Here is a 14,711-nt window from a genome sequence, read left to right on the forward strand (position 1 = left end):
TTGGATGAGAAATGAGATCTTCAAAAACAAAAACAAAAAAAGGCCAGTTGCCTTTTGAAAAAGCACTTTTGAGACAATCATGACCTGGATGACTAGGAATCACCATAGACATTTTCCACAGTGTATTTATAATTGTAGGAACTCTTAATATGTTCTTTTGCCACACTGACTGATTCATTTTTTTTCTTTCAAAAGTAAAAGTCTCCCATTGTAACTGTTCCTCACAATATAGATTTTCAGACTAGTGCTATTGTTCTTTACTATATATGATTCCTCTCACTCCCCAATAACCTTCTTGAGAGAAAGGGATGAGAATTATGACAGTGTTTAATTCTAGGTAAAACTGATTACATAGAGTATTCCCTCATGGTCATGTCCTATTTTATTCTATAGGATTTTCAATATTGGCCATTTTTCTTGGATGACTTTCTGGAAGATTTAGGACAAAGTAGATTTGCCTTTTTTATAGATTCTGTCCCTGGATGCATTCACACATTGCGTTTAGTGAATCCTATTTACACACCTCATGCATGCATATAAATCATCTGACAATCCTAGGGCAGTAATGGCATTTTTGAGGGAGCATTTTAGTGGCTTACAGGATATTAAACATAGTGAAATATTTTGGGAAGGAAAGGGTTCAAAAGAAATGAGCATCCCATGGCTGCTGCTGACCTTGCCAATATCTCCTTCAATCTGCCCAATGTTAAGCCTAGTCCTTGGCCACCTGCATTCAGAAGTCCTTCTCATTTGGTTGCCCAGATTTCTGTCCCAAAGACCTTTTCTGATTATAATCAGTTGAGTAAAACACGGTTGACTATTTCCCCCATAGCTCTAAGCCAGTTCTTCCCAAACCTGTATATGGATTACCCAAAACTGACTAAAAGTGATTTTTGTTTGAGTAACAACAAACCCACTAGCCACTACCCATCACACAACAGAGGCATTTAAATAGGCTTTAAAATTGCCAAATATACTAAAACACGGTATATTCAAAACTCTCCCAAAGTATTCCTATTAAAGCAAAAATCAATGAAGGCACCAATGGTAATTTATTGAAATGACATAATGATCATTCAGTGATACTGTTTTTATGATAGAGGTAGTTCTCAAGTTGTGACCATTTGTTGGATGATTGTTTAAAATTAGGACAATGTTGAAGGAACAAACTTTGACCAGTCCTCAAAGTTTGATAAGACTTTCTAATAAGTGATTTAGAATTCAATGTTTTTCAACTTTTGCAACTTTAAAATGTGTGGACTTCAACTCCCAGAATTCCCAGCAAGGCTAGCTGTGGAATTCTGGGAGTAGAAGTCTACATCTCTTTAATTTTCCAAGGTTGAGAAACACTGGTTTAGATAATGAAGGAAATAGTTTGGGAAACACTACTTGGTGTTCATGATAAAACATAGTTTTCAAGCCAGAAAGGATATAACTAGACCAGGGGTCGGAACCTTGAACACTCAAAGAGCCACAAAGGTCCTAACCAGAAGTTCAATTCTAGAGCCGATTGGAAGTCTGATTCCCCCACCATAGAGTCTCCTCCTAGCGTGGCATCCTTTTTCTTCCCACCTGTCCTAACCAAAAGCCCTATCAATTATGAGCCAACCGGTGACAGGGAGCAGCAGCAGAGGGATGAAAGAGCCACATGCAGCTCCAGAGCCGCGGGTTGCTGGCCCCTGAACTAGACTCAAGCAAATCACATTAGGATTAAGTGAAATGGTATTTGCAGGGGGGGGGGGGTACAGGAGACAGGAATGTCAAAGCAATCAAAATGGCCAGGATTATGTGATTGAAGACTTGCTGTGACACATGTAAAAAATTGGATTGCATAACTGTGGCTTCCATTTTGACCTTTTTGAACCACTCTCCAAGCTGCCCACCTTGCACCCAGCAGATGGCCAGACCAAACACTAATTAACATTCGGTGAGCAAAATATCACTTTTAATTTCTACTTTCCTTCTTGGAAGCCATCAGAGGAATTTCTTGAAGGCTGGCTATTGAAAGTAACATAATATTAGCTTTGCTTTCTTTTGGCAGGTGATCTGCCTGGCCTCCTATCAGGATTCATCCCATATTTAACTGCCTTTTTCAATAAGGAGAGCAGCATTATTTACTATAATGAGACGTCTAGGCTGAGTTGAGCAGTTAAAAGGTTATGTGGTTGTGTCCATTTGTTTTATGCCTTTGTGTTTGGCACTAGGCCTTAAGTAAAGGCTGCTTTGTTGTCGAAGGTGGGCATGCAAATTCTATGCGCTCCTCTTCTGGTGAAAGGGTTATGTATGTCTGTGTCACTGCCAAGCAGGTTGTAATGATTCAAGTTCATGCATTGTGGCCTAATTAAGTCTCTTTGGATCTATAGAGCTTTTAGCTGACCTGCAACCAGCTGTACTGTGCATTTGTGTCCAGAAACAACATGCATTAAATTGGAAAACTTCAAAATCTGCTGAGGCTAATTTTTAATTACTAGCTAATGTGGCTTTAGCAAGATGTAAGAGTGCACAGCTACAGCATCAGGGTTCTGTTGAGAAAACCCTCTTTGTGGTCTTAATATGTTTATTGTTTGAGCAGCTTTATAAAATAAGGTTATTTTGCTTTATTTTTCTAAACCAAAATATAACTATTTCACTTCTTTATGAATCTAAAATATGTCAGATTATGGATATGCATATATATTAGCATGAAATATAAAAAAAAGTGAGAACATTTCCATTTTTAGTTCCTTTTAAATTTTTATGAGAAGACAGTTCCCTTTTTTTTCTCAGTTTAGAATTTTGCAGAAACATATATACTAGGCTGGCCACTATCTTTCAATTCAACTTACTTCATGGGTTGGGGGTGGTGAAATGAAAGAAGGAATGCTATCTATGCTCTTAGAGGAAATGCAAAATGTTTATCTAATAAATAATAAGCCCATGAAGAAGAAATAAATACAATCATTTTGGATACAAAATTAAAAAAATGCATTAAGAAATTGTTCCATGTAGATAGGTGAGCTTCTCACTTAGTCTTACATCATTTCACTAACTTAGAAAGTGTTAAAAAAGAAGCTTTAAGCACATTTTGTTATACTAATGTTTGATTGTGTATTGATGCAATAGCTGTGCAATGCAATCTTCAATTCAAATCACCTCATTTCCATCACAATGTCCGTGATATCAATTGTCTTCCCCTCTCCCTCCCACTATAGATGCCCATGGAGAAAATATGCCAACCTTTTTTTAAAAATTGTCATCTGATGTCAACTAATCATGAGAGTGGTAGACGTATTGGGAAGGAATAGGGTACAGAATGTCCAAGAAACATCTGGCTTAATGCATGAAGTTATTTTGACAGAGAGGAAATCTTTTAAGGCAGAAATTACATTAAGTTACACAAGTCCTGCATGTTGAAAAACTTCAGGTTGAACTTTTTTGGCTAAAAATGGACCCAGCTCCTTTTTTCTAGCTTTACAGCAATGGTGGGTTTCAAATTTTTTTAGAACCTCTTCTGTAGGTGTGGCCTGCTTTGTGGGAGTGGCTTGGCAGCCATGTGACTGGGTGGACGTGGCCAACTTGTAAAATGTGGTGAAACTCACTTAACAACGCTCTTGCTTAGCAACAAAAATGTTGGCTCAGAAACTCTGGCATTTGAAGCACGCAAGTCTTACAGCTATCAAGTTACAAGACCCTTGCACACCTAACCCTTTAGGAAAAAAAACCAGGGGTGTTCAAACTTGACAGCTTTAAGACTTGTGGACTTCATCTTGAAGATGTGCGGATGGACAGGGGGGAGCTGGAACCGGTTCTAAAGGGCACTGTAGATTTGTGGAACCTCTTCTATAGAAGAGATTAGAACTGGCAGGAACCCACCCCTGCTTTGCAGGTAGAGAGGACTATGAGTTGATCTTTCATGAATAAATTGAATAGATGGCAATAAAGGAATATGAATATTGTCATATACTGATGATAATGTTGGAAGAAATGTCCATCTGGGTTCAGTTCCAAGTGGGGAAAAAGACCCTAGAAACATGGAGACTGCTTGGAAAGATGGTTTTTAATGGTGGACAGGACCACATGGTTTGAGGTCCTGGGGGGGGGAGAAGAGATGCTGAGAGTGCCCTGGTTTTATGCTCATTCTGGGCTTTTGAATTTGAGCTTGTATTCTGATTGGTTGTCAGACTCCCATGGGGCCATGCAGGGGCAACTCAAGGCTTTGATGTCCTGAGTCCCAGGCTTTGTTGAGCTTTTCTGGATGATGATGTAATGAAAGGACTTTGCGATTCCTATCATGGCTCTGCCTGAAGGAGGTAGATCTTTGTTATGTAGAATAGACTGGCTCAGGCTTTAATGGCCCATTCACAAAGGGTGCTGAGTTTGCGCCTCCCTTTAGGGGAAATATTTTGCCCTTTTAATGTTTCCTAAAATATTTCATTTTTCTAGCAGAGGGGTGGGTGCTAAACAGGGGTGGGTTGCTGCCAGCGTTACTGCCGGTTCGCAACCCACACGAAACGTGAGCGCGTCCATGCTTTTCAATGTAAATTGTTATGCGCGCATGCGCAGAACAATTTACAGTGAACTGCGCACGTGCAGTCACTAAAATCCAAAATGGCGGCAGCCAAGCGGCAGTGAGGAAACCGGTTCAGGGGCATGGCAGGCCTGGGTCGCTGCTGGTTCTGTGACCCAGGCCTGAATTCTACTACTGGTTCAGCCGCACCGGGCCAAACCGGCAGCAACCCACCTCCGGTGCTAACTTCCTACAATAACAAGCCAGAAAAGTTAATCAGCAGAAGGTAAAAATTGAGAAGGGAAAAAAAAGTTGAAAGGCGGGGTCCTTTGTTTTAAATTCCAATCCTATTTCAGCTTTATTTATGCCAAACATGCTTGTTCTTTTCATTCCAGGCAACATTCCTTTCCTCTCTTCTAAAGTGCCAGCCTATGCTCTTTTCAAACCTGGAAGTATTATTTATTCGGAAAGAGATTTTTAAAAACGAAGAAGCAGCCAAACCCTCTTCCCATCTAAACTCCAGGCGGTGTTGCAGAATTGTAAACAGAGGCTAAACTTAGCTCAGTCTGATAACCACAAAGAGGAAAAACTTCCTACTCCACCCATAGCTACTATTCAGCCCCTGCCCTGCCCCATTAAGAAAAGCTTGGGAAAATTCACAGATTTAGAACTCGTAGTTCCAGCAAGCAAACATTCCCACTGGAAGAGAAAGGAATTCCTCAGTTCTGCAAAATGTGATCCTGTAGGATAATGATTTAAATTTATTTATTTAAAACATTGATACAGCTGCCCACCTTTCAAGCAACTCTGGGAGGCTCCCAGCCAAAGATTAAGGTACATATAAAATCATTTTTATGTTTGTTACAAATCTTTATATCCCAACTGTTTACATTTTTTGTTCTTCTGTGATCCCAAAATCTAAGAAATTAGCGATGCTCCACTCTCTTTGGGGGCTACGGGGCAGATTTGGAAACAAATTAACAGGAGGGACCTTGTAGGTCATCTAGTCCAACCCCCCACCCAAGCAGGAGACCCTACACCTGTGATGGGGAACCTATGCCACCTGTGGCACACAGAGCACTCTCTGCAGGTATGCCAGCCCTTGCCCCAGCTCAGCTCCACCACACATGCTTGTGCGCCTTTTGTCAGCCAGCTGGTCTTCAGGTCTCTGCCGTGCATGTGTTGGGGGAGTGGGCCATATATGGGGGACGCGCACGTGCATGCACGGGAGGCGGGACACATGTGCAGAGGATGCTCACTTTGCATTTTGGGACCTCACGCAGCATCTCTGCACTCTGTTTTTGCTTCCAAGTTGGTGCAGGAGGCCTTCCAGGCCTGCACCAACCTGGAAGCCAGAATTGGGCATGAGGGTGCCATGTGAGCCCCCCCGCACCCCATTTTGCACCTGGAAAGCCTCCTGTACCAACCTGGAAGCCAAAATTGCATGCACGGGGGCGAGGGAGCAGGGGGGAACCACGCACACATGTGCAGGGGGGTTTGCACATGCATTGCATTATGTGTGTGGGGCAGTGGTGGGGTTCAAAATTTTTACTACCGGTTCCGTGAGTGTGGCTTGGTGGGTGTGGCATGGGTTGGTGGGCATGGCTTGGTGGGTGTGGCAGGTGAAGGATACTGTAAAATATCCATTCCCTCAGCTGGGACTCGGGAGGCAGAGAATAGATGGGGGTGCGGCCAGTCAGAGATGGTATTTACCGGTTTTCCGAACTACTCAAAATTTCCACTACTGGTTCTCCAGAACGGGTCAGAACCTGCTGAATATCACCTCTGGTGCAGGGGTGCATGCGCATGGTCGCTCATGCTCACGCTTTTAGCATGCACAAACGACAAAAGGATTAGCCATCACTGCCCTACACCATTTCCAACAAATAGCAGTCCAATCTCTTCTTGAAAATCTCCAGTGATGAACCTCCCACAACTTCTGCAGGCAACTTCTGTTCCATTGGTTGATTGTTCTCACTGTCAGAAAATTTTTCCTTATTTCTAGGTTGAATTTCTCCTTGATAGGTTTCCATCCATTACTCCTTGTCTGGCCTTGGAAAACAGCTTGATCTCGTCCTCTCTGTGGCAATCCCTTAAATATTGGAACACTGCTATCATGTCTTCCCTGGTCCTTCTCTTCACTAGACTAGCCATGCCCAGTTCCTGTAAATGAAAAATTGAATTTTGAGGGCATGCAATGGACATACCTACAAAATGGCTACCATTTGCTTAGCTTGGCCAATCACAAATCATCCATTCCTCAAAGAGCAGAATGGGGCTGCTCCTACCCAGAGTGCTCCCAATATGTTTGCTTTTCCTTGGCAGACCACTTTCAGACAAAACACTGCTGCTCACCACAATTTTATTTTCAAAATATACCACTCAAGCCTGTTTGCACCCCACAGGCATCATTAGGAAGGACAGGAAGCTTGAAGTTAATGTTTTGCTTGGAAGCCTGCTACTTTTCTATTTATTGATTTTCAATGCAAAGAATGTTAAATAATTAAAATCAGGTGATGTAGGAAGCCTGGCAAATTGGTGCACATAATAACACATTAGGGCACAGCAAGGCCTATTATTTCAAGGATAAATGCAAATAGTAAATTACTTTATAGCACTCATTAACCAGCACAAGAGACACGATATTTAAATATTCAAAATATCCAAAGCTAAATTGACAATGTCAGGATAGTTATGAAAAGTACACACAGGGAAAATGTGCTCCCTTTGTTTTAAAAATATCAGGAGGTCTATATGGTGGGTTACGACTGGTACGCCCCGGTACAGGCATACTGGTGCCTGACGGGAATGCCAGGTACCGTTCTGGTACGGTGCTCCAGAGGGCCCGCCCGCCCGCCCATGCTCCTTACCGGTATTTGAGGTTTTCGTGGCTTCCACGCATGTGAATGGAGCGTACGGCGCCTGTGCGACATTCTGCCGAGAAGCTGGAGCAGGGGTGGGTTCCTGCCAGTTCTAACCTCTTTTAGAGAAGAGGTTCCACAAATCCACTGTGCCATTTAGAACCGGTTCCAACTCCCTCCCCCTGCCCATCTGCACCATGCTTGCCCCGCCCGCTGCTCACTGATTGGCTGGCTCACCAATCACCCCACCCGCATCTAAGAGTCCTATCTAAACCTTAAAGTCTTAAAGCTGTCAAGTTTGAACATCCCTGGGTTTTTTTTCCTAAAGGGTTAGGGGTGCAAGGGTCTTGTAACTTGACAGCTTTAAGACTTGCACACTTCAGTACCAGAGTTCCTGAGCCAACATGACTGGAGGAGGAATTCTGGGAGTTGAAGTCCACAAGTCTTAAAGCTGTCAAGTTTGAACATCTCTGGGGCTTTCTCTCTCTAAAGGGTTAGGGGTGAGAGGTTTTGTAACTTGTAGAGATACACAGCATGATAATATAAGCTGTACTTTCTAAGCTCATTGACTGCTTCACACATCTGAAATCCACCTAACTAATCATTCTATGGCTTAATGAGATACATAAACCTAAACCCTGCCCACCCCACCCCTTCCAGGAGTCCCCACGCACCCCATTTTGGCTCCCAGGGGGCTGCAGGGAGGCCTCGCATGTAAGGCTGGGGCACCCAATCAGTCTATTTGCTGCCTCCCAGAACTGTGAGGAACTTGTGAGGTAGGTTAGGTAGAGACATTATGGCTGGGTTCACATATCACACTATCATAATATGGGCTATTTTAATTCAGTCGAGTACAATATGTGAAGCTAAACATCCTTCAGGTTGGGGTATTTTTGAGATAGTGTTGGAAGATTTTGTGAGATAGTATGAAGTGTGAACCAAAATGTTACAGCTTTTTAGCCAATCTGGCTGAATGTGTAAAGCTAGCCAATTGTACCTTAGTCAATAAATTTTGGTTTAAAAAAACAAAACAGAGCTACATTTGATGTGAGAACTCACTAGTGACTGAACAATCCATGATGAAAAGACGCAATTCAAATGCAACATGTTAAACAGGATCAGCCATTTGGATAAAAATCACCTCATGGAAAGATGGGTGGCTAAATAAGATCAAAAGTAGTACCGAATCAAAACTCACCATAGCTTACTATGATGGCTTAGTTCAGTGGTTCCCAAACTTGGCAACTTTAAGACTTGTGGACTTCAACTCCCAGAATTCTCCAGCCAGCAGAGCTGGGAGTTGAAGTCCACAAGTCTTAAAGTTGCCAAGTTTGAGAACCACTGGCTTAGTTCATGTAACCTACACATGTTTACCTTAGATGTGGTATTCAGCCGGTTGGGACCGGTTCTGGTGAACTGGTAGTGGAAATTTTGAGTAGTTTGGAGAACCGGCAAATACCACCTCTGGCTGGTCCCACCCCTGCCCACCCCACCCCTTCCAGGAGTCCCCACGCACCCCGTTTTGGCTTCCAGTGGGCTGCAGGGAGGCTTAGCCTGTAAGACTGGGGCACCTAATCAATCTATTTGTTGCCTCCCAGATTCCCAGCTGATCAGCTGGGTCTTCCTTTGTTGCACTGCACAGGAGAACAGAGCTGGAAAGCAGGTTAGTGGAGTGGGGTGGAGAAGGAATGGGGATTTTGCAGTATCCTTCCCCTTCCATGCCCACCAAGCCACGCCCACAGAAGCGGTATTTAAAAAAAATTGAATCCCACCACTGGTTTAACCTAATGGCTAACTATGGGGTTTTTTTGGTTTCTCCATGGTTTTTGTATGCGTGTGCTTTCAAATTAGTTTTTGATTTCAGCCAATTGCCTGAACAAGTCCTTGGAGTTTCTTTAAGGTTTTATGGAAGTGGTTTGCCACTGTCTGTTCCTAGGGCTGAGAGTGACTGGCCCATGTTTTTGTGCCTAAATCAGGCCTCTCTTGGTTTCTAATATAGCCTGGTGCTTTACCAAACTGGCTTTGAATACCTATTTTTGGGGTGAGCATATCTCACTGAACTGCTGGCTCAGTTCTTACAACTTGTTTAGTTACAAAGTTGTTGGTTTATTTGTGGTTCAACAGAGGCAGTAAATGAGAGTGGCAGGGAAGAAGGAGGCAGATGGACATTCGTGTGATTAATAATTCAGTTTTATTAATGCCACTGTTCATGTGCTCAACAGACAATACAAGCACAATGTAAAATTTAGAGTCAGAGAAAATTAGATAACATAACCCCTAATAAGCATATGAATCGTTATTCTATTTACATACGCTTCATTCGTCTCTAAACGCTGCTGCTCAACCATTATAAACAGCCAGACAAAATCTTACCACTTGCCGTGTAATTCTAGAATCACAAATAAACGGCTAACAGAAAAATCATTTAAGCCATCAGGGATTTTGCAAACTATAGGACTGTGATAGGGAATCTATGGCACGTGTGCCACAGGTGGCACGCAGAGCCCTCTCTGTGGGCATACGAACCGTCTCTCCATCTCAGCTCCACCATGCATGTGCTCCTGCCTCCCGCTAGCCAGATGGTTTTTGGGTCTCTGCCACACATGTGTGGGGAGCGGGGAGCGTGCAGGAGATGCAGGCGCATGCGGGGTGGGGGGGTGGGGCACAAATACAGGGGGGTCATGCACGCATGCGTAGGGGTAGGTTGCATGCGGGGGTTAGTGTGTGTATGCAGGGGGGTCACACACACATGTGGGGGCAGGGCGCATGGGGGTGTACGTGCACATACACAGGGGGAAGGGGGCTTGGGGGTGTTGCATGCACATTGCATTATGAGGGTGTGTGTGTGTGCACATGCACACTTTCTCATACACTCCTGCACGCTTCTGGCACTTGGCACCGAAACGGTTAGCCATCACTGCTATAGGATATAACAAAAGTATTGCCAGAAATCCTTAAAAAGGAATCATGTAGAAGAATGTGAGCCAGCCGGCCAGCACTTCAATCATGTTTACTTCACCAGGGCAAAGTCTTTTGAAATAGCGCATTTTTTTACATACCTACCTTCCACAATTGCTGAGGAAAGGATATTAAACTGAGCCAAGGTAAATGCTCTATGCTATTTTGCTAGAGGAAGATGTTCCAAATATTTTGTCACCTGGGGTTTGAACATCCCTTTTCCAATTATTACATCAGTAGTGATTCTATTATGCTCTATCTCTATGTCAATAGCAATTATCTTCTGTCTTAGCAGTACCTTACTTTTATCATATGCCACACTCAGAAGCATCTATGGGGCAAACCCAATGCAAATCATTCTATTCTTCTACACTGGAAGCCAGGAAGTGATCAGGGCGGCTGTAGGCACAAGCTCTTCTTAAGCCAAAAATTAATTATTCTTAGCCAAGTTGGACTCTGTCTTTTTCAATTTGCTTCTAATCAAAGTGCTGCATTTGAGACACCATTTCCTGCCTGAAAAACCTTTTTATCACAACCTGGATTGTATAAGTAGTCCTCAAGTTGCAACCATAATGGAACCTGCCCTTCATGTTTTGTAACTTGTGACAGGCATAACATGGGTTGGTCACTTGAGCAACTCATTTTTACAACCTTTTTGTGGCGGTCCTTAAACAAATCACCACTGTTGTTAAGTGAACCAATGCTTGTTAAGCAATAGGTGCAGTTTTCCCTAAATGAGACATCTGTTAAGTGAATTTTGCCCCATTTTACGACCTTTCTTGCCACAGTTGTTAAGGGAAACATTGCAGTTGATAAATTAGTAACCCATTTGTTAAGTGAATCTGTCAGAAGGTAGCAAAAGGTAATCACATGACCTTGGAACACAGCAACGGTCATAAGTATGAACCAGTTGCCAAGCATCATTTTAATCACATGATCTTTCTCCTCAGTTCTAAGTTGCTTCTCTCCTTGATTAGTTTCCACCCATTGCTTCTTGTCCTACCCTCAGGTGCCTTGAAGAATAGTTTGATTCCCTCTTCTTTGTGGCAACCCCTGAGATATTGGAACGCTATCATGTCTCCCCTAGTCCTTCTTTCTATTAAACTAGACATACTCAGTTCCTGCAACCGTTCTTAATATGTTTTAGTCTCCAGTCCCCTAATCATCTTTGTTGCTCTTCTCTGTACTCTTTCTAGAGTCTCCACATCTTTTCTACATCGTGGTGACCAAAACTGAATGCAGTATTCCAAGTGTGGCCTTACCAAGGCATTATAAAGTGGTAGAGTTTGTGTACTTCTGGTATAGATGTCATATCGGTCTTAACTAGGTTTAACAAAACCAGGCAGTAATTAGCCACTTTGTTCTTTTCCCTTCTAAAACATTACTAGCCCTACCCTCTTGTCTTGTATAAATGGCTGTGCTATCTATATAAAAGACATTAAGATTGAAGCCTGCAAATCCAGATTATTTTTAATCCGCTCTAGGGGAATTAGGTCATCTGCCCTACTGCTTTTCCAGCTGTTAATTGATTAATGAAACAACCTCTGATACCAAAATAGGAAAGAAAAGGGGCAGGGCTCCAAAATCTTTCCGAAGAGCCTTTAGGACTGAGCTTGTGTGCATATAAAGCATGAAAATATTCTTCTTGTTTCATAGCTGGGATATATGACATTCCAAAGCAAAGTCCCAGAGAGATGAAGATACTAATTGCCAAAATCTGGAAGTGTATTTTAATTCAGCAGCTTTCAATAGTTAATCCTTTCCCCCCCATTTCCTTTTATTTCTTTTTCAATTCCTCATTTGTTTTGTTAACAGGAATTTAGACCTGAAAGATAATTAGCATCTGTTTTTTAACCCTTACCAGAACCTGAATAAAACCATTGATTAGTGAGACTATCTTGGTTTGTTATTTTCTTTTGTGTTTGTTCTTAAGATTGTACAGTATGAAGTCTTTATACCAACGTTTTATAACAAATCAAGGTTTCTGAGCCAGATTTTTATTCTCAGCATCAGACATAAGTATTTGATAGTATTTAACAACCTAGCTAAGATATTATCGGGAGTGATCCATTAAGACACTTAGCTTGTTGACCGGAAAGTAGGCAGTACAAGACTTAAATACTGTATGACAGACTGAGCTTCCATTATTTACCCTGCCAACCTAGAAGTTTGCAAGCAAATAAGTGCAAGTATTAAATAGGTACCATTTTTATGGGAAGATAACTGTGCACTTTTTGCATATACCGTAGTTATGCCAGCCACAAGACCATGGAAGAGTCTTTGGACAATGTTGGTTTCCTCAGCTAGGAAATTGAGATGAGCATAGCCCCTTGGGACAGATATGATTGCCAGGAGAATCCTTTACCTGTATCTTTTAAGGATATTTTTACTTTATTCTATCCATCTTGTTGTTTGAGTTAAATCTCCTCCTTAATACCCAGTTTCAGTTTACCCTTGGTATTGTAGGAAGTAAGCACTCACCCCTCTCTTAGAAAATGAAATATTTTAGGAAATATTAAAAAGATTATTATATTTCCCTGGAGATAAATGGAGAAATGGAGAAACATAAATGGAGAAATGGAGAAACATGTTTTTAAGACAAAGCGTTTCCCTGCAGCTTCCTCCCCCTTCACCTTTGTCAATGGACCATTAAGGCCTGAGCCAGTCTATTCTACATAATAAAGATCTACCTACTTCAGGCAAAGCCATAATAGGAATCCCAAAGCCCTTTCATTACATCATCACCCAGCAACAGCTAAACCAAGCTTGGGACTCAAAAGACCCCTGGGAGTCTGACCACCAATAAAAGTGCATTTCTTGCACAGGGACGGGAAGCTCTGGGGTGGGGCCCAGAGAGGGCATAAAACCAGGGCACTCTCAAGATCTTTTCCCTTTTTTCCCAGCATCTCAAGCCATGTCCACCATTAAACCATTTTTCCAAGCAGTCTCCATGTTTCCAGTGTCTTTTTCTCCACTTGGAAATGAACCCAGATGGACATTTCTTCCAACAGTATATAAATACTGAGGTCAAGGTGGCCCAGTGGTTAAATGCAGCACTGCAGGCTACTTCAGCTGACTGCAGTTCTGCAATTCGGCTGTTCAAATCTCACCGGCTCAGGGTTGACTCAGCCTTCCATCCTTCCGAGGTGGGTAAAATGAGGACCCGGATTGTTGTTGGGGGCAATATGCTGACTCTGTAAACCGCTTAGAGAGGGCTGAAAGCCCTATGAAGCGGTATATAAGTCTAACTGCTATTGGTATTGGTATTGCTATTGCTATAAATCCTGTTCTCTGAATTGAAACCTTAGCATCACAAGTAAATGACTTTTAAGCAACAATTCACCCTAAAAGTAATCATGGATGCAACATGCTATGTAAACTATCCAAAGAGTCTAAGGCAGGGATGTCAAACTTGATTTCATTGAAGACACATCAGGGTTGTGTTTGACCTCAGGGGGCTGGGGTGGGTGTGGATAGCTTGATGTCACTCATGTTGGGGTTGCCTGTCCCGGTCCGAGCGCTCTGCCAATGAAAACAGGCTCCCAACCCATTCTATGAGGGAGGTGAATATTGCTGGAATTTCCATTTCATTCATTTCTAGTCTAGCATTAAAATCACTACCTCCTGTTTAAGTGAGCTTCCTGATAGCCCATTATCAAGTTGTCCAAATAGGTCTCCCAAGAGCAGCAATAATAATAAATTTGTGCTTTAGTAGTGTTGGGAGAAAGATATGCATTCACTAATATGCTTAAATATAAAAACTAGTGCCTGGCTATCAGTCTTTGAGGGGCAGTTTAATACATGAAACACAAAATTTGGAATAAATCAATTTTCCTAACTCTCCATTGGGCTTCTCCTAATTTCACTCACAATTGCTGGTAGGACAGTTGAATAATACCCATCTAAACTCATTCCTTCTCATATCCAGTTTTCTAATATAAATATCTTAACACATTTAGACAAGGGTGGCATTCACTTACCTTCCCTACCAGTTTGCAAATGTGAGCATGTGTGCATCTGCGCATGCGTTCAGTTTTCCGTGTATGGCTAAAAAAAAGTGCCTAAATGGGATGCCATAGAACCAGGACGGGTGGCAGGGCCACCTACGATTTCCGCTACCAGTTTGGGCGAACCGATCTGAACCGGCAGAATATTACGTCTGCATTTAGATAAATAACTGATACAATGTGCATCTTTATACATTGTCTTCCATCTTGGTATTTGCCAGGAGATTGACATGAAGAGAAGAGATTTGTTTTCTGACCCAGCAAATACTTGTTCTATAAAAGCCACACCAAGCCATTTTCCTATCATGCAACTCTCACAAATGTTATTTCTTCTCCTTTTCACCTGTTCTGCTTTTTATGGATTGGAAATACACCATCTACCCAAAGATATTTATTTGG

General features: G+C 42.3%; 1 protein-coding gene across 1 annotated transcript in view; it reads left to right on the top strand.

Moving 5' to 3' along the window:
* Positions 1 to 5,177: 5,177 nt before the first annotated feature.
* Positions 5,178 to 14,711, top strand: part of TBXAS1 (thromboxane A synthase 1) — a 287,914-nt gene continuing 278,380 nt past the window's right edge. Inside the window, exon 1 of the mRNA XM_032220502.1 lies at positions 5,178 to 5,320. The gene's annotated coding sequence lies outside the window, so the exon portion shown is untranslated. The remainder of the gene's footprint in view (positions 5,321 to 14,711) is intronic.

Source organism: Thamnophis elegans, chromosome 7 (assembly GCF_009769535.1).
Source record: "Thamnophis elegans isolate rThaEle1 chromosome 7, rThaEle1.pri, whole genome shotgun sequence".
Lineage (NCBI taxonomy): Eukaryota > Metazoa > Chordata > Lepidosauria > Squamata > Colubridae > Thamnophis > Thamnophis elegans.